We start from the raw sequence: 27,896 nt of genomic DNA on the forward strand, positions 1-27,896 counted from the left end.
TTTTTGTCAGCAAAACACATTTAATATGAGACCTGGTCCTTTATGTGATGGGTCCTACCACCCAGAGGCTCACTTCTCAGAAGCTCTTGAGTTCACATTGTCCGTTCCATCCTACTGCCTATTCCGACCTCTGGGGCCCTTTGTTACATTCCTGTAGGATGTTCTAATACACAATGATGCTGTATCACACCCGTATTCAAAAATTCTGATATGTCCCCAAGATCTTTGATATAAGTACAAACTCTTTATATAATACTAAAATTTAGCCCCAACCTAGCTTTTGGATCTCTTCATCACTACATCCTTCCACTCATCCTCTGCCAAAACCACCTAGACTCACTGTACCCCACAAACTACCCGCTGCATTTGGCCCATCGAATGCTATGTCCCTACTTGTCCGGTGGAAAGCTTGCACTTATTTCATGGGTCCAAATGGCTGCTCCTCAGGGAAGGCTGCCTCCCCTGCATCTCCAGCCCAAACCAATTTTGGTCTCCAGAGACCCTGGAGCTTTTTGGAGCCCTACAATGGTACCTGCGTGACTCTATGTTACACTCAATTGCACCTGTGTCTGTGCCCACTTTGATATCACAAGCCTTTCAAAAGCAGAGTGTGTTCCTTCATTGATCACCTCTGTATTTCCCTCCCCTAGCACATACCAGATGATGATATGTCCTGGAGAGCAGCTGCTTCTTGTTCCCACCTTCCTGCATCATTTCTATCTCTGCTCCACTGTATTTGGTACCTTGACATTGCTGTGTGCACAGTGAACTTCTAGCTAGGTCTATGCCAATCAAACTTGGAAGCTATGGAACCAGATTTGAAATGCTTTGCTTTTTTCAAATCTAGAATCTAGCACTCAATTGGCTGTGTGACCTCAAGCAAACTAGGCTTAGTAACTAAACTTGGTATCCTTGTTAGTAAAATGGGAATTATAATATCTAAAAGGACTGTTATGAGAATTAAAGAAGTCAAAGCACTTAAAGCTCCTAGCGTGGCCTCTCGCACATGACAGGAACTCCAAAGTAAGTCGTAGCAGCAAATAGAAACAGTCTCAGCTTTCTCAAACCATGTGGGCCACGTGACTATCAGAAGCAATCTTCCTGGGTATTCATAAAATAGAGATTCTTACTTCAGCATCATGAATTCAGGACTCAAATTCCATGATGCTGCTTATAATTCTGAAAGTCATCGTGAAGAAATAGAAGGAGCATGAGACACTATGCAGCTGTTAAGAATGAAATAGGTCAATCTCTACGCCTGATATGGAAAGATGTCCAAGGTGTTTCATCATTGAGCAAGAAGGCAAGATTCAGTACAGTATGAAATATAAACCCCATAACAACCACAAGTGTACCATGTGTATACCCACACACATATACACAAATGCTTACTTATCTATACCTATGTGCATGTGCCTAGAAATTCTCTAAAGAGATATGCAAGAAATTATTAATAGTGTTTACCTCCAATTAAGAGTCCAGGAGTGGGTTGTGGATATAGTTCAGTTGGTAGAGTGCTTGCCTCACATGCACAAGGCCCTGGGTTCAATCCCCAGCACCATACACACACACACATACACACACACACACACAAAGAGTCCAGGACTGCCATTTATATTATTCGTCATTGTTTGGCTTCCTTTTACCATAGGTATATGTTTGTGTTATAATTTCTAAAAGCTGGTATTTAAAAAGTTGTAGAAGATGAAGAAGGAAAAGGAGCAAGAAAGGGAAAGAGAGAGGGAAGTCTAGGCTGTGGATCAGGAGACCTGGGTTCCACTGAGAATCCTATAACTAACTTGCATGGCAACTTGAGGCAAATCACCTCCCCTCTGTGCATCTCCCTATTGGTAAAATAAAGTAGTGGAAGCAGATGCTCTCCTGGAACGATTTTTAGGTTATTAGATGATGCCTACAAGGTGCTTTGAGTATGTTTGATCATAGAGCATCTCTTTCTTTGAGGAGTTTTTATGCTTTAGGCATCAGGTTTTAAAAGAAGGAAATGCATATGTGATTTCATTTTGACCCCCTTTGCAATTCAATGAGAAAGCTTTCCCACTGTTTTACAGACAGAGAAACCAAGTGTAGACTGTAATGATCACTTGCCAACCAAATGCATTGCTCACTAGACTCTGCTGTTTGCAAAGAATTATGACTGCCAGGAGTTTTTTAGCTCCCAATTCATTCTGTGCTTCTTCTGCAGGGGAGGCGCATGGCTTATGCAAAACAAGCAGAAGGCACTCTTTGCTGGTGGAAACAGGGTGAGATGTAAAGTGACTTCCTCTGGGTCACAGCATAAACAAAGCTCACTCCCAGCACAGTCAGGAAGTTATTGAACCCCTGGGATCAACTCCACATCCCGCATCCCTCCCCCACCCGGACCCAGAGCTTCACCTTGAAGATGAGCACTTCACTGCAGTCATTTTCCGAGCGTTTTCTGGGTCAGAAGCAGTGAGAGCAGCCAAACCGAGGCTGCCAGTGGAACTGCTACATCGAGGGCGCGGTACTGTGTTAACATCTCTACTACACACCCAGAGCTTACCCAGCAGCCCCATTGAGAAGGTCCATCCCGACGAGCCCAGCTGAGTATTTTTTCAGTATCCTGGGTAAAGTGACTTCGCAGAGCTTTGCAATGCAAATGACCTGGGTTGTCCTCACAGGTATGGGTCTCTGCCTTGAAGGGTACTGACTTCCTCTCCCAGAGCCTTTGGCTTTGACTCTACCGCAGTACCTCGTTCCATCTACCTGAAAATACTTCCGTACTCCTCAGAACTTCACACAGTGATGAACCCTCTGCATCAGATGTTAAGTTAAACACCAGGACATTGAGACTTCCCAAAAGTTGTAGAAAAACACATACACAATAAACAATACATCTATGTTGCAGAGAAAAGCAGAGTCTGATTTACCTACTCTACAAATGGTAGCCTAGAGTTTAAAAGAGAAAAACAGAACAGAGCATGGCTGAAACCCTATAAAGTAAACGGTCTCTGAACATAGAAAAGACTGTTCACTAGTTATTAGGCCATTAACAAGTTGCCTACTGGTGACTTCTGCTATGGCACCTGCTAATGCTTGAGGTGGGCTGATGATCACTGGCTTCTAGAAGGGCTACTTGTGACTCTCACTGTCACCTCGGGATCAAGCTTGCTGACTGTTGTCTGCTTATCACTGGCCTCATTACACCCCACTGAATTCCCTGGGACCTTTGCCTCTCTGCTTCAGGTCTCCCTCACAGGCCTAACTTTGTCTTCTGCCCTTCTGGATCGTGGGTCCATCTCTCCAAGGCCTTTGAGGGCCTTCATCTATCCATTTTTTTTTCAGACCCCACACATATTTATAAAGGCCTCCTAGCTCCACTCCCAGCCTTTGGCAGTTAAACACCAGCTCCTATCAATCACTGGGCCCAGAGCAGGGCAAGAGAAGGGAGACGCTGGATTGCAGTGGGAGTGTGTCCATGACAGAGAGTTTTGTTGAAAGAAACAAAACACGCTCAAAGGCCTGAGCTAGCAGAATTCTGGTGAGTCCAGCCATTGGTGAAACTCATTTTTTGTCCAGGTCAGGCAGAAATGAGGGCAGAACAAGCTAAATAACTAATAAGTACTATAATATTACTTTGACATGCCTTAGGACAACCAACCAACCAAGCAGGTTAAATGTACCCAAAAAATCAAAACCTCTATAGAGAAATGTTGGTCTTTTTTCTGAAAGTTTTTTCTTAACTCTTTATCATGATAAAGCCCATCTTGTATATATGGGTCTGAACACCCACTCAACAAGAGCCTTTCATAGCTGCATTCTGAGGGTCAGCCTCAAATATTCACTGAAAATATGAGGTGGGAGTAACCGTCTACTGGATGAATACATTATCTAGCAAAAGACATATTCTGATGATGTAAGTTAAAATCGGTGGTTACTGTTTCCTCCAATAAATGGAGAGAGCAACTGGAGGACACAGAGGTGGGAAGATAGCCTCTACTCAGGCCTCAGGTCTGAAGTATTCCTCCTTGCTCCTCGCCCCACCCCAACGGTAGTAAATGTCTTCCATGAATCCTTCTTCAGCATCTTGCGTGGGTCATCCGTGTTTGGATTATGTACCATGCTGGATACTCCTGAAACATGCCCCATCACCCAATCCAACCAGCATTTCTGCAGCTTCACATATGAAAAAGGTACTGAGTTGGGCACCAGGGTCCCCAAGGGACAGACACTATCCCTTCTTCAAGAAACTCATAATCCAACAGAGAGGCCTGTACATGACCAACCAGTATAAAAAGTGATGACAGAATTTGTGTCCTCCCATGTCAGGGAAGAGGGAAATAGGGTCAGGAATATGTCCCAGAGGGATGAGATGAGTGGGGCCTTAATACATTCCAGACATAAGTAACAGTAGAAGCAAGGTCATGGAGAGGGGAAGTGTGCCTCACCTTGAGTAAGTCTCAAACAACCAGGGTTGGGTAAGTGGAGGGGGAACCAAGCTGGAGACGTTGGAGCAGACTATGAAGGTCCCTGCCTGCCCATTTAAGCTTTATTTGAGGGCACTGGGGAACCACAGAGAATTTTTAATCAGTGAAATTATTTGGTCAGACATAAGTTTTTAAAAATAATTCTGAGGCTGGATGCAGTGGTGCATACCCTTAATCCCAGCAGTTTGGGAGGCTGAGGCAAGAGGACCACAAGTTCAAAGCCAGCCTCAGCAACTTAACAAGGCCCTAAACAACTCAGTGAGACCCTGTCTCTAAATAAATTATAAAAAGGGCTGGGGATGTGGCTTAGTGATTAAGTGCCCCTGAGTTCAATCCCTACTATCAAAAAAAAAAAAATTTAAAAAACTGAGGTCAGGGCTGGGGATATGGCTCAAGCGGTAGCGCACTCGCTTGGCATGCGTGCGGCCCGGGTTCGATCCTCAGCACCACATACAAACAAAGATGTTGTGTCCGCCGAAAACTAAAAACTAAATATTAAAAATTCTCTCTCTCTCTCTCTCTCTCTCTCTCTCTCTCTCTCTCTCTCTCTCTCCCTCTCAAAAAAAAANAAGTTGGTATGAGACATCTGGATACAGCCAAATGATGAAGCCAGGAGAAAGCTGAAAGGAAGACCTGGAACTGAGGGAGGTGGGGCTAGACATCAGGGTTTAGATGCACTGGCAACCCCAACAAGAAAGACCAAAAAAAAAATTTTTTTTAAAGGTAAATAGTGATAAGCAAGGAAGAAGGGAAAAAAAAGAAAAAGGAGAGTTTGGCCACAGAACCTGAGGCAGGACTTAGTTTCAAAGCAACAGTGGTCAAATATTGCAGGGAAGTCAGGAAACCTAGAGTCTAGAAGGAGGTCATCATAGTTGACAATAATTTAGAAATTATTTTTTAATACTTTTTTAGTTATAGATAGACACAATACCTTTATTTTATTTATTTATTTTTATGAGGATACAACCCAGTGCCTCACATGTGCTAGGCAAGCTCTCTACCACTAAGCCACAACCCCAGCCCTAGACTTTCCTTAAGCGGTTTTAGTACAGCTGTCTTACGACACGGGTATATCGTGCAGTACTAATTAGCATCTCCATCCTCAGATGTCGAAGAACTATGTTGTAAGCAGGATTCAGAACATTAATTATTTATTAAAAGCTAATAATGGGATTCAAGCCTATTAGGTTAAACCATTGCAAACATAAAGCAATAATTAATTACCTCTCATTCAGACTATTAATGATGCAGTAGAGGGGACAGGGGTATGGATCAGCGATAGAGCACTTGCCTAGCATGCCCAAGGCCCTAAATTTGATTCCCAACACTGCAAAATAAGCAGGGTACAGTGGCACACACCACACCTGTAATTTCAACGACTCAGGAGGCTGAGGAAGGAGGATCATAAATAAGTTTGATGCCAGTCCAGGTAATACAGTGAGACCCTGTCTCAAAATAAAAGATAAAAAGGGCTGGGAGTATAGCTTGGTGGTAGAGTACTGGAGGCAAGGAAAAGCAGGATAAAAAAATAGAAAGGAAACTCTAAGAATTAAGAGCAATGTAATATTGACCTCCACCCCAATATCAGCTGGCACAGTTACTCAAAATAAGCATTCTAAAATAAACATACACAGGTTCAACTCCAGCTTTAACCTTAGTAGGTGGGTAACTGGATTAATTAATCTCTACAAAGCCTGATCTTTTTCATCACTGAATTAGGATAATAATATTATGGTTTTTGGTTTTTTGTTTTGTGGTGCTGGGGATTGAATTTGGGGCCTTGTGCATGTGAGGCAAGCACTCTACCAACTGAGCTATATCCCAGCCCTAGGATAATAATATTATGGATATGACATTAAATAAATACACATGAAAACTTTCAGCACAGTGCCTAACACGTAAGTTCTCAATAGATGAGGATTTGTTGTTATAAATGCATTATTGTAACAGGGCTTCATCTCAAAATTAAAATATGTGTTAATTCAGTTACACATAATTACAAACATTAATTCTTTAGTTGTTTAATCAATAAATATTTATGAGCCACTCCCCTCTGTATACCAAGCATGGATCTTGGTGCTGAGAATAGTAAAAGATAAAAATAACAAAAGAATAAGACCCAGTTCTCCATCACAAGAAGCCTGGTCAAATGGTATAGAAGGCAAGTTGACAATAACAAAACAAATGACCTGTCCTGTAACAAAAGAATGAGAAAGGTGCCCTAAAATACAAAGGAGGAGGCATTCGGTGCCACCCAAAGACCTGATAGGGAAGGGACTGTCAGGAAGGCAGTAATAATGAGCAATACTTCAGCTTTACAAGGAAATCTCCAAGGATAATTTTGAGAATAATAATAAATATTAAGGTGTCATATCTCTCTCTCTCTCTCTCTCTCACACACACACACACACACACTCACACACACACACACACACACACACACACAAAATCCCTGAAAAAAAAATGTCAGAGAAAGAGGAAGTTCTTTGCCCAAGGGCAAACAGAAGAGAAAAGGAGCTGGAAGCAATCCAGACTCATGTCATCCTATTCAAGGAGACTCTCCGACTGAAATATATCACCATATAATATTTACACCTTCCCCACCTGAGTGTGGGCTACATGCTCTACAAAGCAAAGTAAAAACCTACCTGTCCTCCAAAAGTCTACAGTCTAAAAATAGCAAACAAATCTATGAACACATCCAAGAACTTTGATGACAAACTATCCTCCAAAGACAGTGTCCTCAAATACTTTTCAAGTTCAATGTGGCCCCAAAGGTGAAGACATTAATACATGTTTGCCCTTCCCTCTGGAGATGTAAGACATCAGGGGAAAATATTAAAATTGATGGATGGGGGTCCTCAAAAATTAAAAATAGAATATGATGATCTAGCAGTTCTATTCCTAGGTATTTAGTATCCAAAAGAAGAGAAAGCAGGGTCTTAAAGAGATACTTGCACAACATGTTCATAGCCACATTATTCACAATAGGCAAGAGTGGAAGCAACCCAAGTGTCCATCAATAGATGGGGAGGAGAGGGAATGTGAGTTAGCACTTAATAGATAGAGTATTTAGGAAGGTGGAAAAAGTTCTGGAAATGGATGATGGTGATGGTTAGAGAGCATGTGAATGTCATTATGCCACTAAACTGTACACTTAACAATGGTTAGAATGGTAAACTGTATGTTACATATATTCATCACAGTTTTTAAAAAATTTTTAATTGCGTAGTGGCCATGTTCACTTAACAACTATTCATCATCTTTTAGGGGAAAGGAAAAACATTCTGTTTCTGACAACTAGATGCAATGACATCTGAAGAACGCAGAAGAGCATGAGTCAAGGCATGTCAGAAAGTTCTTTTGTTTGAAGGAACAGTATCTAGTTATCATGGCTTGGGGATGAATGCCTTTGCAACCCACTAAGAAAGTGGCTTTGTAGGCAGCCATAATCTGACAACTTTTAGTTAATTTAATCCCCGTGTGCCAACACCATCTCATTAAGAGATGATTGCCAATGTGCACATTTCAAGAATCACTCTAAGTATAAATGTCAATAGAAAAATTAAAATTAAATAATTTTTTAAAAAATTCTAATTTCTACACGCAAAAGGCTTTATATAAGAACTAATTATGATTCATAATTAGTTCTTGTCCTTAAGAGCAGGTGGCACACACTTGTAATCCCAGCCACTTGGGAGGCTGAGGCAGGAGAATCATCACAACTTGGAAACCAGACTCAGCAACTTAGTGAGATCCTGTCTCAAAATAAAAAACAGGGCTGTGGATGTAGCTCAGAGGTGGAGTGCCCAAGGGTTAAATTCCAGTAAAACACACACACACACACACACACACAAATATGGTCAGCATTTGTATTCAAATAAGTGGTACCTGTAACCGGTCCTTTAACACATTTGAAGAAGCAAAGATCACTGTGGGATGGATGGCCTGTTCCAGGAAGATGGCCCAGCCTTTTTTTTTTTTTTTTTTGGTACTGGGGATTGAACTCAGGGGCACTCACCCACTGAGCCACATCCCCAGCCCGATTGTGTATTTCATTTAGAGACAGGGTCTCACTGAATTGCTTAGTGCCTCGCTTTTGCTGAGGCTGGCTTTGAACTCTGGATCCTCCTGCCTCAGCCTCCCCAGCTGCTGGGATTACAGGCATGCACCACGCCCGGCCTGCTCAGCTTTTATCCAGAGTTCTGACAGATGTATGGGACTCAGCAAGCAGAGGCAGGCAAAGCTGGTTTAGGTAGAGGGTTTGCAACTGTACAGGGTAAGAGATAAGGGGAAGGAAAAAAAAAGGCAGGGGGTGGGGAAGCTAAAGCCAAAGAACAAGGGTTCTTAAATGTCAACTTAATGAGTTAGGATTTCCTCCTCCACCCAGAGAGTCACTGGAAGATTTTGAGAAGGGTGTCTTGTGGTGATAATGGTTTGGAGAGGGAGATCCTTCATTGATAGAAAATTGTTTTCTTAAAAAACATACAAGAAATGGTTGACAGTGGTAGCTTCCTAGACTAAGACTAGAGTAGGGAAGACTCCTATTTTTCACTATATACCCTGTATAATGAGGATAGACATTTTAACCACGTACATGTATTCATTTTATAAACTTCAAAGGTTTTCTTTAATCTGAAAGCACTTAAGAAATGTTTGGGCTTTAACCAGAAAGTTCAAAACACTTCTAATCATAAAGCAAAGTGTATTTCAATCTTGTTTTTACCCTATCTTCATCTTCATCACATAGCAGAGATGTTGTGACAACAGTGTAAAAGAAATAGCACAAAGGGCACAGCCCATCTAAGGCTTCACTTCCAAACAAACAGATGTCATGAATCATCCACAATAAAACATCTCCTTTTGGATATGTTTAAATGAAAACTCTGCCTGAGACTATTCTAAATCAGATCTTCAAGGAAAACAGAAATCAAAAATAATAGACAAAGGTAAATTTGATAAAATATATCACCATCTCAGTAACTGGCCTTTTTATTCTTCCAGTTGTTTAAACCAAAAACAATTAAGATGTCCATGACATATTATTTTTTCTCTCATCCTCTTTATTCAAATTCCATCAACTGTACCTTCAAAATATACCCAGAATCCAAATGCTTATCACCACCATCATCACCTTGATCCATTCTCTCTCACCTGCACCACAACAGTAGCTGTCGTTGGGTTCCCTTGCACTCTTGTTCCCCACAATCAATCATTCCTCAGAGAGGTTCTCATTAAACACAATTCTGACCAAGCCACTACCATACCACAACTTTCAGTGGTTTCTTATCTCGCTCCAACCAAAATTCAAACCAGCATCTCTTCTCCCAAACATCCAAGGGCATCCTCCTTCACTTCCTTTGGGTCTCTGCTGAGATCAAACCTCATCAAAGAATCCCTTCCCATCCATCCTACCCTGCATAACTGAACTCCCCACCTCTTGATGTCACACTGCTTTATTTTTCCTTTCTTTTTTGGTACTAGTGATTAAACCCAGGGCCTCAGGCATGCTAGACAAATGCTCTTCCACTGAGCCTCATCCCCAATCCATTTTACTTTTCATTTTGAGAGAGGGTCCCACTCAATTGCCTAGGCTGCCCTTGAACTTGGACTCTTCTTGCTTCAGCCTCCTCTGAAGCTGGGAACTCAATAGCTGGGAACCCAATAGCTGGGTTTTTTTCTTTTTTTAATTAATTTTTTATCTATATATGACAATGAAATATATTACAATTCTTATTACACATATAATGCACAATTTTTCATATCTCTGGTTGTATACATAGTATATTCACACCAATTCGTGACTTCATACATGTACTTTGGATAATAATGTCCATCACATTCCACCATTATTTCTAACCCCATGCCCCCTCCTTCCTCTCCCATCCCTCTGCCCTATCTAGAGTTCGTCTATTCCTCCCATGCTTCCTCTCCCTATCCCACTATGAATCAGCCTCCTTATATCAGAGAAAACATTCAGTATTTGGTTTTTGGGGATTGGCTAACTTCATTTAGTATTATCTTCTCTAACTCCATCCATGTAACTGCAAATGCCATGATTTTATTCTCTTTTATTGCTAAGTAATAGTCCATTGTGTATATATGCCACTTTTTTATCCATTTATGTATTGAAGGGCACCTAGGTTGGTTCCACAGTTTAGCTATTGTGAATTGTGCTGCTATAAACATTGATGTGGCTGTGTCCCTGTAGTATGCTGTTTTTAAGTCCTTTGGGTATAGACTGAGGAGAGGGATAGCTGGGTCAAATGGTGGTTCCATTCCCAATTTTCCAAGAAATCTCCATACTGCTTTCAAAAGAGGTGAAAGATCTATATAATGAAAATTACAGAACCCTAAAGAAAGAAATCAAAGAAGACTTTATGAGATGGAATATTTTTTCTTTTTATCACTGGAAATTATCATCTATATCCATTTGTTGCTTATTGCTATCGTTTAGTACCCATGTCTGCTCTATGATGTCAGATCTTTTTTTTTTTTTTTTGCCATATTCACAGATATATCCCCAGGGCCTGGATTGTGCCTGGTAAATAAATGAGAGTTCAATAAATATTTGTTGAAGATGAAAGTAAATGCAAATCAAGGCGCTTGAGATCTCTGGACAAAAAAGAGGTTTAGACGTCCAAAGTAAGGCATAAGCATAATGATACTTAGTAAACTTGGGAAAAGGGATTGGAAAAGGCAAAACAACAGTTGACAGGCATAAACCCATCATTTATCTATGTAATGCTACTGGGAATCCATTAATTTCTGCTCCACAACAGCATTAATGTATACTCCATAAGACCATCCCTGAGTTTTTGTGGCTATGTTAAAAAGTAAATACTGCAAACAGTTTCCCTCTCCCTCTCTCCAAAACCAATAAACTTGGAAAGTTTTGCTGAAGAAAGAAAGCAATCACTGTCCCAACCAGAGAGCCCAGAATATTCAATTACCCCATGGAGGAGAGGATCTGGAAAAAAGCCCCAAATATGGAGCTAGGAAACTGTGTGAAAGTCAAGGTTCTGCCATGAACAAATAAGAGGATCTTGGGCAAATCAGTGTACATTTCTAACCCTGTTTTCCCAACTATAAAGCAGGAATAATGAGATCCTCCCCTAGTGTGTTTTTTGTAAGAGGTGGAATACAATAGCATCCTGAAAACTGAGTGGGCTATACATCATCTGTGTGATTGTCGCCTTGCACTAGAACGAGTCCACCTTGTACTGAACTCTAATTCACATTCTCTTCACCACTATTAGGGAGCTTTGTCTCAACAAAGATCTGAATCAGGTCTTCCCACTCCCCACAGCTCCACTGATTTCAACGCGAACTTCAAAACTTCACAAACTAGCCACACGCTGTGGCCCACACCTGTAATCCCAGTGGCTCAGGAGACTGGGGCAGGAGGATCCCAAGTTCAAAGTAAGCCTCAGCAAAAGTGAGGCATTAAGCAACCCAGTGAGACCCTGACTCTAAATAAAATACAAAATAGGGCTGGGAATGTGGCTCGATGATTGAGTGCCTCTGAGTTCAATCCCTGGTACCACAAAACAAACTTCACAAACTGATCCCAAACCATCTTCATCTTCTGGTTACACTCCATCCACATGGAACTGCTCCTCATTCCCTAATCTACTAATCTAATTTCACATCTGTGCCTGGCCATGTACCTACCCATCTCCCCTTCTTTCATTATGGAAATCCTAGGCAATTCAAGAGCTTCCCAAGACTCCCACCTGCATTAGACCTTCTTCTTGTAGTCTTTCTCTCAGAACATAGTTCTTGCAAGCATGCTATTGAATCTTTGTTTGCAAGTCTGCTCCCCAGCAGATCAGTGGGTCTCCGCCTGACCCCTTTTTGTATTCTCAGCCCATACCAGTGTAAGCACACAGTAGATACTCAGTGTTTGCTCTTCTTGAATATATCCCAGTTGCTTCCTCAGGCTTCCCAGCTCTGGTTCTCTATGACTTATGGCTCGCAGCCAGCATTACGAAAGGCCTTTTCTTACTTTTGCACTCCTGAGGAAATAGGCTAGAAGGGGAAGCTGCTTCACCATTCCTAAGGGCCTTCTGGAAACAAGCAGGAACTGAGCACAGGGGCAGAATGAGGCTCCAGACCTCTTTCCAGTTCCCACAAGGTATGTGATTAAGCATGCCTAGTTTTATTTGTAGAGTTATGAATTCTCAAACAAGATATACCTATATTTAAGCCCAATACAAATAGAAATCATTTTCAGTTTATTCATTTTCAGGATTATTCAAGTTTCTGCTCCTTTTCACAATGGCGGAAACTGCCTGGACTGACTATAATTCAAAGCAATTATTGTTCTTTGACTGTCAAAGTGTCCTGTTATTCTTTTCATAAATATTCTGGATGATCTGAGCCCAGTTCAGTGCTAAGCCTCTTTTTTTTCTAGTCCCATGCCTTTTCACTTGCTAAATTTATAGCTCTCCAATGAAAGAAAGAAAGGAAGCCCGCTTTTGCCCCCATTGCTAACACGATATATGTCTGGGTTTTAATTGCGCTTTAATTATACCCTCAGCCAGGTCTGCACAGGTAAAGTGGAAATAAAAATTATGGCAAAGCCTCAGAAGGGCTTGCGGAGGTAGGAAGAAGAGAGCTTTTAATATTTTCTGTAACCAAGGGAAGGAAAAAGCAAAGTTTGAGATGGTCTGGGAATGACATATCTAGCCATGCAATTCACTGAGGAAGCATTTTCTGTGGCTGCCTTTGCTCTGTGAGCTGCAGGGCTGGTGAACCCCTGGTGGTCTGATGTTCAGCTAAGGTTGAGTGAAAATGGAAGAACTTGAATTGCTTGGCTGAATTAAGAAATAAGCACAGTGCCGGGCGTGGTGGTACACGCCTGTAACCCCAGTGACTCGGGAAGCTGAGGCAGGAGGATCGTAGGTTCAAGACCAGCCTCAGCAACTTAGCGAAGCCCCAAGCAACTTGGTGAGAACCTGCCTCAAACAAAAAATAAGCAATATACATTCTACTGTCATGTATAACTAATTAAGCCCAATAAAAATTAAAACTTTTTAAAAAATAAAAAATAAAAAAGGAGGGGCTGGAATTGTGGCTCAGTGGTAGAGCGCTTGCCTGGCACGGGCGGGACCCGGGTTCGATCCTCAGCACCACATAAAAATAGAGGCATTGTGTTGTGTCCATCTACACCTAAAAAATAAATATTTAAAAAAAAAAAAAGTCTGGGGATGTAGTGCAGTGGTTGAGTGCCCCTGAGTTCAACCTCCAGTTACAAAAAAAAAAAAAGAAAAGAAAAAAAGAAGAAGAAGAAGAAGAAAAAGAAAGAAAGAAAGAAAGAAAAACAGCAACAAAGGGAAGTACTACGACATTTTCTAAATATTTACCACGGGAGTTGACTATTCAGTGAGTAGAGTCAGGTCTGTCAGTGGATTCCCCTGACCCCCTCCTACTTTCTCCCTTGATCTCCATCTCCAAAGCCAAGAGACCTTTACCTCCTAGGGTTGTCAGAGAAAATAGACATCTCTGAGATAACCCCAGTGAATGGTGCCTGATGATTCTGGCTCACAGACCACTGAGTGTACTCCTTCTCCCCAGATTTCTTTAATATAGAGAAGCAACCAAAGACTTGTCTATAAAGACCAACTGAGTCAACACAAACTACTTTGAAGATAAAATACCTCTTTGCAAGTATTCTCTGGCCTACATTTCTGACTTCTAATATCTGCATGGTTCCAGAGTCTAGTATCCATGGACTTCCCTGCTAGGCCTCATCATAAAATAAAATTTCTTATCAGCTCACACAGCACAGTTATTTTCACTCCCAATCCTCCCAAGTCAATTGATAAATGGTAACCTGCAGGTCTGAGGTTATTAAAAAAAAAATCATGGATAATGAAGAAATGTATTTTATATCACTTCAAATCTCCCACTGGCTACATTTCTACCTTCTCAAGCCTTGAGCTGAGAGTAACAGTTTGGGTTTAATTTTGAAATTTCAAACAAAACTCTTCAAAAGCAATTTGATGATTAAGTTTAGATTAAAACAGGTATCTGATAGTCCCAAAAGTTCCCTAAAGTCCTCCCCCAGAAATGCCACATGATTATTTGTCTTAAGATTTACAATGTCCCAGATAGTAGTGTGCACGCCTTTTACGTAAAAATGTTTACATCTGTATACCTAACTAGCAAGAGGAGATTAGACACTGAATTTAGCATTTAACGTTAGTGAAAGTCTCCTCTCCTGCCTGTCCCCAATACCTTTTCTTTTTTTAGATTTCACTATGGTGAACCTATCGGATATTAAAATATGTCCTCTAGTAAGCTCTCCAAAAAGGAAAGAAAATCTCAATAGTTTGGTTAGGCAAAACTTCAGGAGATACACCATACTGGCAGAGACGGAGAAAGAAAGAGGAAAGAAATGGGCTAGAATGATAAGAAGTACAGAAGACATAAAAATGACCAGCCAGGTCTCACCTTTAAGCAAGTAACTACACAAATAGAAAGGTGGACTCAATGACCTCCAAGGTCCCCTCCAACTCCAGTCGTGTCTGCCTCATGAATTTTTTATAGTCATCCTCTGTCCTACCACACTGTCCCTATGCATCATCAAGCCCTCCTGGCCACTTCCAGAACTGAAAGGAAAATCTGTTTAAAAAAAAAAATCCATGCTTTGACTACTGCCAAAATTACAATTCCGTCCTTGAAACAATGACCTGAAAATAATGGGCAAGGCTAAAAACCTCTGAGCAAATAAGTGCCCAATACTGTCTTCAGGCAATATTTTTTAAGCTTCTCCGATATAAACAAAATTATTACCTGAGGTCCTGGGAGCAAAGCCTGTGACAATGCTACACCCAAGTCTTTCCAAGCTGCACTTCTATATCCCCTGCTGAGTGTCTAACCTCAAAAAGACAGTGGAACCAAACAGCTGAGCTTGAATACTGGCCCCATCTCTTATCAGCTGTGTGATGTGAGGCAAGTTATTTAGTTCCCTGAACCTGTTTCCTCACTTAAAATGCTGACGATATGAGCTAACTTGCAGAGTTACTGTGACAATAGGAAAATATAAAGAAAACTCTGACCACTCATTTATTCATTAAACCAACATTAACTGAGGATCCCCTAACAGTCAAGTACCAAGTTAGGCACTGGTAGGTAAAAGACAGAACAAATGAAATCTATTGTTATTTTTATTTACTAAAAACAATCTGTTTCCAGAACTGTGGCAGACTGTCTGACTTCAGTTCAAAACTTTCATTCACACCTTGTTTCCTTAAAAATAGTCATTTTTATTTTGCCAAATATGATTCCAGGTGGGAATCTGCCCTCTGCCGTGCCTTTCCCCCCAAAGTTAATTATCCAGCAGGTATTCTGCTATAAGACACCTTCGAGACACTTGAAAGAAGCAACAACAGGAGTGAAAGGTTGTATCCCAGCTCTCTGCTGGGCAGGCCACTCGGGAAAACTTGATATGCCTGTGTTACGAGGCCCAGCCTGAATGCCTGAGAGTTTTTGGGTGCTTTCAATTCCATGAGCGGACTCTGAGTCTTCCGAGAACTCAAGATTACAGGGCTGGCTCATCCCCAGACACTGCCACCGGGCCACTGATAAAACTTATAGCAATAGCTAAAGGATCACATTTTCATAATATAGGGTTTATGTCTTTCAACTGTGCTTTAACTCAAGAGTTTAATGAAGTTCTGTATAGATGACCCACCTAAGGAATCGGCTGGCTTCAAGGCTGGTAGGCTCTTCTTCAATGTAAGCTTAATTCTCCTTTTGCTAGCTACCCTGAAAGCCTCCTGGGAAGCACAGCCTCCACCAGGTTGGGTGCTGGCTATTCAGTACACATTAACAAACGTTTTGTACTTAAGATGGAGTTTTCAATGGCATTCTGGAACCCAGGACTCACTGCAAGAATAAAAGTATGATCCTAGTATAGAAGATGACCTGCCCTGGATCATAATGTAGGGAGTGGCCAAAGAGTGATTTCTAGAATAAAATTCAGAATCATCTGTGAAACTATGGATAAGTTAGTGGGCAGTATAGATGTGCCTAGAATATTTTATGTGCAGACTCCTCTCATTCAGGGGCTACCTCAATCACCTAAGAAACTTAAGTGTACTTCGTGACTGCCGCAGGCATGGGTTTCGTACCGCTGACTCCTATCTGGAGGTGACAGCCTACGCCTCCCCACAAAAGTTCTCAGCACAAAAAGACTGTCACTATATTCTCCCACCCCATCCCCCAAGAGGATGCATCTAAAATTTTACAAAAAGAAAAAAAAAACAGTGGCTTCTTTACGTTTTCCTTCAGCGTATTAAACTTGTTATTATTAACTCCTGGCACCTCTAATTGCTCACTGAAAACAGTGGTTTAGATATTAATAGTCTATAAATCAAGGCCCTACCTAAGACTTGTTGTCAAGGCAACAGTGCTCAAGCCCTTCAGCTACTTCCCCCACTTTGGAACTCTGGGTGAGTTGGTGGGAGTTGGGGATTGTGTGAAAGGTCTTGTAATTTCTCCACTTTCTGCTATTTCTTGGGGCCAAGTTGTCAGAAGAGGAGGAACGTGAGAGTATCGTGGACTGTGCAAGCCTGGAGAATAGGAACTCTTACGGGGAGAAAGGGTAGGGGTCTTTAAAGTATGACTCCGGGCACTCAGATCTTTTTTCTGTTCGCGTCCTGCCCCCACGACTCGCCTAGTGGTGCCCAGCGCCTGGGGACCCGGCCCCCTCTGCTGCCCTGCCCTGTCCTCCCCGCCTGGGCGCAGAGCGGCCCGGGAACACGCAGCCAAGTTCCAAGAGAGGACCTGAGCGGCCCCAAGGCTGTGAAGCCGGACAGTGGGAGACAGTGGAAGCAGGGCGGAGGTCGGATCCCCTTTGCTCCCAGGCGGGGGTCCTGGAGGAGGAAGCCATGAACGCTCACCCCCTCACCTCCCTCCCAGCGTCCCCAAGTGACTCTCTAGGAGCCGCCTCTCCAAACCTGGCGCCCAGCTTGCCAAGCGCCTCAGAAGCCCGCACAGGTTCCCGTGTCCCGGGATGACTGCTGTCGTAGCCGCCAGGGCCTCCAGGGCCCTGCACCCGACCCACTCCACGCCCGACACCTGGGACAGGGCTCCCCCCTTGATCCCCTGGGCCCTGCGCTCGCACCGCGCGCCCCAGCCTTGCGCACCCGCACCCAGCTCCCTCCGGCCACTGGGCCCTCTTGGGACTCACCTGCGCTGGGGCTGAAGCCGCGGCCACCCCGAGCCTGGGGGCGGCGGCGGCGCAGGGGGAGGAGGGCAGCGCGGGGCTCCTGGCACAGCGGCCGCCGGGCGCCTGGTGCTGCCGAGCCACGGACCCGCCCAGAGATATAAATAACATTATCTGAGGAGGGACATTCCTGCCGGGGGACATCGCTGCTGCCGGGACCAGATAGTCCCGCGGCGGGGGCGGGGAGGCGGGCCGCAGCCTCCTGCAGCGCCAGGCCAGCCCCGCTCCCACCACTCCTGCACCTGCCAATCAGCCTGCGAGCCCGGGGGCACCTGCCGGGCCTCCACCGGCTGCCGGGGCCGGCCTCTGCTTCCCAGCCTTCCGCTCGAACCCCGGGCGCCCCCATCATCGCTCTTGTCCCCTAATCCCGCACTACCCCTGCCCCCTGCAGCGGGAAGACAGCTTGACTCTGCAGCTCCGGCCTAATTTGTGCGCCCAGAGCGGCGAGCCTGTTGGCAAAAATGAGTCCTTCAGCTTTTCCCGCCCTGCATCCCCACTGTATACAGTCCGGTTTTTAAAATACATTAAAAGACACTCTTAGGACGGACGGTGGGCAAGGCAGGCGCCCGGGCAGTGCGCCCCCGCCGCGGCGGGTTTGGGAGAGACAGATTGTTACTGGGGGCTGGTGCGTTAGAAAGCGTGCTCCCGGGCGGGGTCCTCCAGGCGGGTGGTAAGAGCAGACGCTGGGAGCGCAGGGGGTGGGCACTGGGCCCGAGGCACCCGCCCCCAGCTTGCCGGCTCGGTGTTGCTGTTTCTGCCTGCATATCCAGTGCAATCCGGGAGAACCGGGCATTGCTGGCGGCGCGCAGCCTGCAGTCCCATGGCGATCGCATATTGCACGCACCATAATCAACAGGCAAGCCGCCACACCCGCCCACCTGCACCTCTTGGTCTGCCCAGGTCTCGAACCTATGGGGGCTTTCTCACTGCAAATCAGGATAAGGTGGGATACTGTAGGCCAGAGTAAACACTAAAACCAATTGTGCCAAAGAGGAACAACAAGGCACCTCCAGGTCACCTCGGGAGAGAGACACAGGAAAATACGGGCAGCTTGCAAGGCAGTCCATTTTCTTGACTTTCTCACAGCACAAGGTCATTGCTCAGTAAGGTTTGTTTTACACCTTGCTCTAGCTTTCATCTCTCTTCTCTACCTGCTGTGCCTAGAATGATTTCTCATCAGCCATCAACCCAGTTAATCTCAGGTATTATGGAGATGGCAGTGGAGATTAAAAGAGCATAGATGTGGAAGAGAATTTTAACTTTGATGCTGTCTGGTATTCTTAACAAAGGAACAGCCTTACTCTTGAGTTATTTATTTGAGAGTATAATTATGCTGTTTTCCAGAATTCATCAGGGAAAGGGTGTTCAATTGCCAGATGTTCAAGCTTAGTTTATATATTGAATATATGCAAAGATAGTTGACTGCTGCAGCAACAATTCTTGAGAGTAGGGATTTGGACACTAAGTGCTAAATGGGGCAAATTTGACAGATATTACAAAGCCACAGGACCCTTCATTCCATCCCCTCTTGTCTGGGACCTTATTACAGCTCAATTTCCCAAGAGACTCTAGTAATATAGGAAAGATGATACAAGAATAGTCATGGTCATCCATTAGATTAGCAGTCATGCTCTCCCCACTTTGCTGATAACATTTATGAATCCATTTGTAGGGGCTGGGAATGTAGCTCAGCATGCTGAGGCCTCTGGTTCAATCCCCAGCACAAGGAAAAGAACAGAAAAAGAATCATTTGTTTATTACTGAGTTAGAAACAGGTTTCTTTTGTGGAAAAAAATTCTTTAAGAACCATTTTCTGGCAAGGAAACTCAAGAAAAACAGGCCAACTTCAAAAGCCGAGACTGTTATGTATCTCAAGTAGAAATCCTTGATCTATTTTTGAAAGGGAAAAAAAGAGGGAAATTATGTATTTATGTTTTTCTTAAAAAACTTGTATGAATAAACTTATTAAATAAATTAATGATGCCTTAGAATTGCAGCTCTGCAGTACATAATTATATACTACCCCAAAGAGATAATTCCTTAGCTATAGGTTTGTGGCGCTTAACTGAATAGTTGCATACATATTTTTCTTTGTATTCTTAAAATTTATAATTTTCAACCATAAGAAAAAAATTAATATGATAAAAGCTCCAAAGCAGCAGACAGATTACCCCAAGATTTTACAAACCAGCTCAGCTGCTTTAGTTATCTCCACTTTAGCTGAAAGCTAAATAATTCAATACAACCTCATTTGCTACAGATCCTGTTATCCTGACAGCATCCTCAAATGCTTTACGGCTAATAGAGTTACAGTGAAATGATAAATCAGAACTGAGGGAGAGAGGAAGTTTAGAAGTACAGAGGGGAAGGACATTGTCAAATAAGGGAGGAAAAAAGGCAGATCTCAGAGAGCAGGAATGAGAAATTAGGGAGAGTTAAGGAGGTAGAAGGAAAGGAAGATAAAAGGATTCATTCTTGAGGTCATCATTGTGGACAATAGGGGGTCAAGCCTGCAGGGTCCTGCTCTGCGATGTTTAGAATGTCTCTCAGAATTATCTATGTGCAGGGTAGAAAATTGGTCCTCATCCTGTTGGTGGAGAAGCTTGTCCTGCCGACGTCTCTGTCCATGTTTTCAACCTCCTCCATCCACCCCAGGCAATCTGCGGCACTGGGAGAGTTCTGGAACCAAAAGAGGAGGTTATACATTGGAGGTTACAGTAAATGCTATGATCCAAGGAGTGGGGGAAGCCCTTACAGAAATCTCTACCCAACTGTAGTTGAAATCAATAGGTGAGGCCAAGAGCATATAAATTGTAACACTAGAGACTTCTAACATGGGAAGGAACTTTCATTGGCTATTTCCATATTCTCTGAAATTTTCACCAGGAGCTTGTATTATTTGGTAATAAATAGAGACAATAAAGGAAACTATAGCTGAAGGTTGGGTGGTGATGGTGGATTGAATACGAGAACTGAGTTTCTCTTCCACTCTAAACTACATAAAAAGACGTGTTTTAAAGAGAATAGGAATCTAAAATCATAGGGAAATAAGGGAAAAGGTGATACTTCTTTTCAATGTTTAGGAAATACTGAAATATAGAAAAGAGGCAGACTCTGATTCACAGAGGAAATCAGAAGAAACAAAAACAGGTTCAAGCTGGGTGCAGCGGCACATGCCTGTAATCCCAGCAACTCAGGAGCTAAGACAGGAGGATCTATAAATTCAAAGCTAGCCTTAGCAATTTAGCAAGACCTTGTCTCCAAATAAAAAATAAAAAGGGCTGGGAATATGGCTCAGTAATAAAGTGCCTCTAAATTCAATCCCCAGCAACAAAACAAAACAAAAACAAGTTCAGAAGAAGCATTTAAGGAAATTTTAGGCAACAGCCAAAGGATACAGAAAGAGAGGGTCCTGGGACAGAATAATTCATTGACCAGACTCCTTTCCCTTGCTTCCATTAAATATCAGGGGTTTGCCCATGGAATAAGAAGGTAGGTGGAATTCTGGGACACAAAGAACAGAGCCCAGATATCTACTCACTATCAGAAATGAACCTTCAGTGTTTCAGGATAGCATGTCCCAATGCTCCACAGTCCTTGAGTACAGGCTATGATAAACTGAATGACTAGGCAAACCTATTCTCACATAAGAGATGACTGGGTCATCAAAATCACCAGGAGGGAGAAGGGAGACCAATACTATGAAAGAGAAGCACCAAACAACTAATAGAAATAATATCAGAGGAAACCAAGTTAAATAGAGGAAACAAGATAAATGATAAATTTTATTCAGTGAGGTTTGAAAGGCTATTTCATCCATGAGAAAAAAAAATAAGTGAGAAGTTTTAGATGCTAAGAAAAAGTTCTGATACTAAAAATTCATTAGTTGATAAGCAAAACAGACCAAGTTACTGAGTGGATTAGTGAAAGCAGAAGCCAAAAAAAATCTTCCCAAAATGCAGGGCAAAAGACAAGAAGATTAGAAACTCTTTCTTTCTTTCTTTCTTTTTAATATTTTATTAGTTGTTGGTGGCCCTTTATTTATTTATTTATTTATTTAATGTGGTGCTGAGAATTGAACCCAGTGCCTCATATATGCTAGGCAAGTGCTTTACCACTGAGCCACAACCCCAGCCCCAGATTAGAAACTCTTGAAAATGGTTGAAATGGAGGTGAGCTTTCCAAGGTCCAATATCTGTCTAATAGAAGTTACAGAAGGAAAGAAAAGAGAACGGAGAAAGAAAATAAGAAGAAAGAAGAATAAAATTTCTCAGAATTGAAGAAAAATATGAAGTTTTAGATTATAAAATCCTACCAAATTTAGAGCCTGATAAAGATTTTTAAATATAATTTGCAGTTTTATGAACAGCTTGAAGTTTATTATTTTATTTATAAAATCTAGGATCTTGAGTAAAATTAAATCATAAATCAAAACTGTATTGAACTAGACTAACACTGTGCCTTGAGTTCAACTGATCCTAAAATAAATAAATAAATAAAACTTATTTTTACTGAATCACAGAACCAAAGCCATTTATTTGAAGTAAATAAATTAACCACTTTAAATATAAATTAACCACTTTAAATAAACATGAATATTAGAAAGCTACTTTAAAACATAAATAGCAAACCAAACCTGAACAATTCAAATCCCTGCTAATGACAATGAAGGAATTGAGAACTCAAGACACTAGCATATGCAAGGCCCAGGAGTCCATGCCCAACACTGCAAAAACAAAACAACAAAACCTCATAATACACAGAAAGCATCAGAATAATACACATTAGTTTCTTCTTCTTTATTCTTTGCCCAAGAAACATTTCATGATACTAAGTTGACATTTCCATCATCTAAGGGCATTATATTCTCCACAGTTTTCAAAGGTCAAGAAGCAGTAAATTGGGGCTGGGATTGCAGCTCAGCGGTAGAGCGCTCACCTAGCATGGGTGGGACCCGGGTTCGATCCTCAGCACCACATAAAAATAAAGTCATTGTGTTGTGACCATCTACACCTAAAAAGTAAATATTAAAAAAAAAAAAAGAAGAAGAAGCAGTAAATTGGGGCCTGGTGCCAGGCATGGTGGTGCATGCCTGTAATCCCAGCAGCTCTGGAGGCTGAGGCAGGAGGATTGCGAGTCCAAAGCCAGCCTCAGCAATTTAGCAAGGCCCTAAGCAACTCAGTGAGACCCTTCTCTAAATAAAATATAAAAAAGGACTGGGGATGTGGTTCAGTGGTTAAATGTTCCTACCTTCAATTCCTAGCACCAAATAAATAAATAAATAAATAACCCAAACTAATTTGAAAAGCCCACATTTACAATAGAGAGGAGCTTAGGACCAGGAATCCAATTATTCCCTTCGGATACTTCAAACAGTTGTTTCTGTGGCCTCCTAACCATTCTCCCATTCTCTGGTTTCACTCTCCTTAAATTCTTGCACTTACATAGCCAGTCTACTTTCTAAAAAGGAAATCTGATCATGTCACTCTACTACTTTAAATTGTCCAGTGGGTCCCCATTGCTTTTAAGAAATGGTTATAAGACTCCTAGAATTTAGCATAGTAGTTGACACATCTTATGATGAACTCAATCAAGGCCTGATGAGTGAAGGAGTGTATGAAAATATGAACAAATGAATGAATAAACAAATCATGGAAACTAAAACAGCTTGCAATTGTGGAGATTAACCAGAGAAGTAAGTAATACAAAGTCACTTCTATTCAGCTTAAATATACACCTTTGTGATTTTCTCTAAGAGACTCACTTTTCCATTTATGTTTGAATAACATTATTAAGTGAATTCACATTCCCTGAGACATATTTGGCAGTACTTGTGCCTGAATTTCACCAGCTCCTCAGCTGCCTTAGCATATCTGTACCATTTGTGGGTGAGGAATGGAGTCAAACAACAGATCTTACTCTCGAAGTTATCTGTGGGGTAAGTTCACCTGTGGGGCAGGGGTCTCCCATCTTCTAGTGTCATAATAAAGTATAGTAAGCTGTAATGGTTCAAATGGCTTGTCTGTTTGCTCCACCCTCAGTGCCATCTTTAGACCTCATCCTTGGCTATTGGCCTTGTTCCAGTCCCCATGATCAAATATACCCATGCCTTAAACAAGCAGAATTAAAAACATGGAAGAGACGGGTATGGTGGCAGGTACCTACAGACCCAGCTGCTTGAGAGGCTGAGATGGGAGGACTGCAAGTTCAAAACCAGCCTGGTGAGACTCTGTCTCACAAACAAAATAAAACATAGTAAAGTGGGCCAAAATAAATGATAATGAGTAAGTTAATGTTATTTTGACATTAACACTCTATCCTGAGACAGCCTGTCTGTGAATAATCAACAGTACCCAATCCCAGAGCCTTTGTTCTTCCTTTATTAATATTTATCAAGCCAGAAACTCAAATCAAGGGGAGGAAAAACAATTTAAAAATCGAATTTGTTAATAAGAAGTGACAGCTAGCATTGTAACAACTCAACCAATTAAACTATTTTGTGTTTATGTGATAATTATTGCCAGCATAAATGGTCATGTTAATTGCTTTTATTTGTCAGTGAGCAGTTTACAAATTCACAAGTATTTTCTCATAATACTAACCAAGACCTTTGGGAAATTTTCAATAATGCTGGGGAAGATATTACAATAAAAGGCTCCATTACCTCTGCAAATTCATTTCATTTTCTATTCTTTGGGATATTTCTGCAGCTGTTCAACTTCTGTTTGAATATTTCTTTCAGTGCTTTAAAGTCTACAAGAAAGTACAATTCAACTCAAACATGATATATTTTATAGAATACAACTGATTCTTAACAAAAACATCATTTTTCCTCATTTTCTTTGGCATGTGACAAATTCTATTTTTAGAAGATTATTTGTCATTTTATTTTTGCCAAATGCTTTGCAATGATTTTTATTTGATTTTGTGCAGTAAATTGCTATCATTACCCTTATTGCTAAATAAAGAAATCAAGAAATCCAGGAGTTTAGGTAATTTTCCAAGATCAAACAGAACTTCAAACCTCTTATTTATTAGACTTGTTTATTCAGGAATCAGTATCTCATGATCCTTAACTGAAGAGGCTATCAGGATTCCATCACTGACCTGAGCACCACCTAACCTATTTCTCAACTCCCACCCTGCATCTCCACCAAATACTGCCAGAAACAAACAAGTAGGTCATATGATTTTCGGTACTTGATAAATCTCCTGCTCTCATCCCAAAGATTGTACAGGAATCTGTTACCTTATTCCATAAATACCTAAATAAACCATCAAATGCTAATGACCCTGGGGAGAGTTAACTTTTAAGGTACAATTTTTTGGTATTGAAACAAGAAAGAAAAGTTGGTGCCACTTAGCAAGATATTAAGAGCTGAGAACTTTTTCTTTTCTTTTCTTTTCTTTTTCCCCAGACAGTAGCAAGGTGAGCTAGAAAGAACAGTAGATGAAAAGACCTGGATCCTACCTCCCCTTAACACTCTGCATGTTTCTCATCTGCAAAATGATGGCATTGAATTAACTGGCCTCAATGCCAGTTTGTTTCTTTGTTTGTTTGGTATTGGGGATTAAACCCAGGGATGCTTAACCACTGAGCCAACCCCCCCTTTTTAACTTTATTTTTTTTTCAAATATTTATTTTTTAGTTGTAGTTGGGCACAATACCTTTATTTTATTCATATATTTTTATGTGGTGCTGAAGATCAAACCCAGGGTCTCGTACGTGTGAGGCAAACGCTTTACCGCTGAGCCACAACCCCAACCCTAACTTTATTTATTTATTTATTTTTATATGCTGCTTAGGGTCAAATCCAGTGCCTCACACATGCTAGGCAAACACTCTACTACTGAGCCATAACTCCAGCCCAACCCTTTTAAAATTTTGTCTTGAAACAGTATCTTGCTAAATTGCTTAGGGCCTAGCTAAATTGATAAGGCTGGCCTCAAAGTTGAGATTACAGGCATGCTCCACCATGCCCAGCTAGGTCTAACTTTTGATATTTTACACTTGTACTAATAACATTCAAAAATATGATCCTATGTTGATTATAGTGAAAATTATAATTCACTTCATTGCTCATCAAAATGGAATTGGTTAAACCAATATTAAATAAAATCTGTGAGATGTTGCGGATTTGGACTAGACACTTCATCAGGCCCAACAGATCAAATCCTGTAGAGTTCTACCACAGTGACTGAGCATTGGCTGGTTACAAGAGGCCTTTAAACCAATGAACTGGTTAGTAACTGGTTGACTGCCTGATTGACTAAACTATAGCAAATAAGTTGTTTTCTATGCCTCACTTCCATTTTTCTATAAATGCTGTCTAATAGTGTCGGCTGGAGTTCTCAGAACCTTCCCTGGTTCTGGGAGCAGCCTGATTTGTGAATCATTTTTGTTTGCTTTGTCTTGTTATGCTTTGCTCTGAATGGGCTCTACTAAATTTAATTGGTCTATAAAATTTCCTTTTTAACACCAATTATGGTGGGTATACATATACACATAATGATTACTTAAATGATGATGAGGTTTTATAATTACTGAAAGGGGAAAATGTCATGACATATTGAAATTTTTTAAGGCTCCAAATAATTTCTATTTAACAAAGAAATAAATATTTCATTCCAGGCAGGACATGATGGTGCATGCCTGTAATCCTAGCTTCTGGGGAGGCTGAGGCAAGAGGATCATAAGTTCAAGGCCAGCCTGATCAACCTAGTGAGACCCTGTCTCAAAATAAAAAGGGCTGGGGATTTAGCTCAATGGTAGAGCATCCTTAGATTCCATCCTCAGTACTGAAAAATAACAACAACAAAAATTATATCAGGAAGAATACTCCCAAAAGTGTTATTTTCAGATGGTGGAATTTAAAGTAATTCTTATTTCCTCCTGTGATTTTCTTTGATGTTTGGATGTTTCACAAGCATAGAACATTTTAATAATAGGTAAGCAACAAAGCTATTTTGAAAGTGTAGTAAAGTCCTTAAATAGGAAATATTGGGCTGGGGATGTGGCTCAAGCGGTAGCACGCTCGCCTGGCATGCGTGAGGCCCAGGTTCGATCCTCAGCACCACATACAAAACAAAGATGTTGTGTCTGCCGAAAAACTAAAAAAATAAATAAATAAATAAAAAGAAAGTATTAAATCTTTTCTTGCAAACGAGTTTTTTTTGTTTGGGTTTTTGTTGTTGGATTTTTTTTTTGGGGGGGGGGTACTGGGGATTGAACTCAGGGGCACTTAGCCACTAAGCCCCATCCCTAGCCCTATTTTGTATTTTATTTAGAGACAAAGTTTCACTGAGTTGCTTAGCAGCTTGCTTTTATGAGGCTGGCTTTGAACTTGCAATCCTCCTGCTCAGCCTCCCAAGCCTGGGATTACAGGCATGCACCACCATGTCCTGCAAAGATGTTTTGATAGGGAGGACAACCAGGACAAGAACAAAATAGCAGTGAACTCAAAGAAAACAACACCTGAATATTTTCATCAATAACTCATAGCATGGAGTGAAGAACTTGTCTTGTCCCACAAACCCAACACAGCTGATCTGTTTTCCTCAGCTGGCGATACCGTCAGCAGTGTGGAGATGGATTGGACTGACCCAGGCTCTTTTCCTCACCAGTCCAACCCCTGAACAATGGGAAGATTTGTCAAGCCATCAGATTGGCCCTGAGATCCAATTTGAGGCTATGGAAAGAAATAATCCTAACTACTTAAGGGACAGGGCTGATCTTCATAACTTTGTTTTCCTTACTAACTTGCTTTGATTATTTGAGTTTCCTAAGGTTGCCTAATAAATCCTGATAATTCACTTAGCACTCAGATAAGCATGAAAAAATGCAGAATTATTGGAGTACAGATTAAATTAAGTAGGAATCCATATATGAGAAATCAACAAAGGAGGAAAAATGAGCTTTCTAAATATAATTGAACCCAAATTAAAAACTGAAAGGGAGAAAAAAAAGAACAACCTTGTGGGAGGTCATAAATACAGTCAAAAGTGTGGGGTGTGGCTACAACATCCAAAAGGAGGATCTCAACATGGGATCAGAGATCTGTGGCTAATTAAGCTCCTTGATGGATCTTTCTGTTACTTCTCAAATGTTTGGTTTCACCAAATGTATCGGGCCTCCCATACTGAAATTAAGTTCATTGATTCAATTTGAGGGTCAATGGCTATCTAGGTTAATT

The 27,896-nt window shown here is 41.5% G+C and overlaps 1 protein-coding gene across 2 annotated transcripts in view; it reads right to left on the reverse strand.

Moving 5' to 3' along the window:
* Nucleotides 1–18,270, reverse strand: part of Sptb (spectrin beta, erythrocytic) — a 124,079-nt gene extending 105,809 nt beyond the window's left edge. The window contains exon 1 of one of the 2 annotated variants that reach the window (XM_015490117.2): nt 17,668–18,270. The gene's annotated coding sequence lies outside the window, so the exon portion shown is untranslated. Of the gene's footprint in view, nt 1–15,266; nt 15,551–17,667 lie in introns of those variants that run through there. The other variant, XM_048798498.1, reaches the window with a different exon arrangement.
* Nucleotides 18,271–27,896: the final 9,626 nt, after the last annotated feature.

The sequence above is a fragment of the Marmota marmota genome, unplaced genomic scaffold (genome assembly GCF_001458135.2).
Source record: "Marmota marmota marmota unplaced genomic scaffold, marMar, whole genome shotgun sequence".
Classification (NCBI taxonomy): domain Eukaryota; kingdom Metazoa; phylum Chordata; class Mammalia; order Rodentia; family Sciuridae; genus Marmota; species Marmota marmota.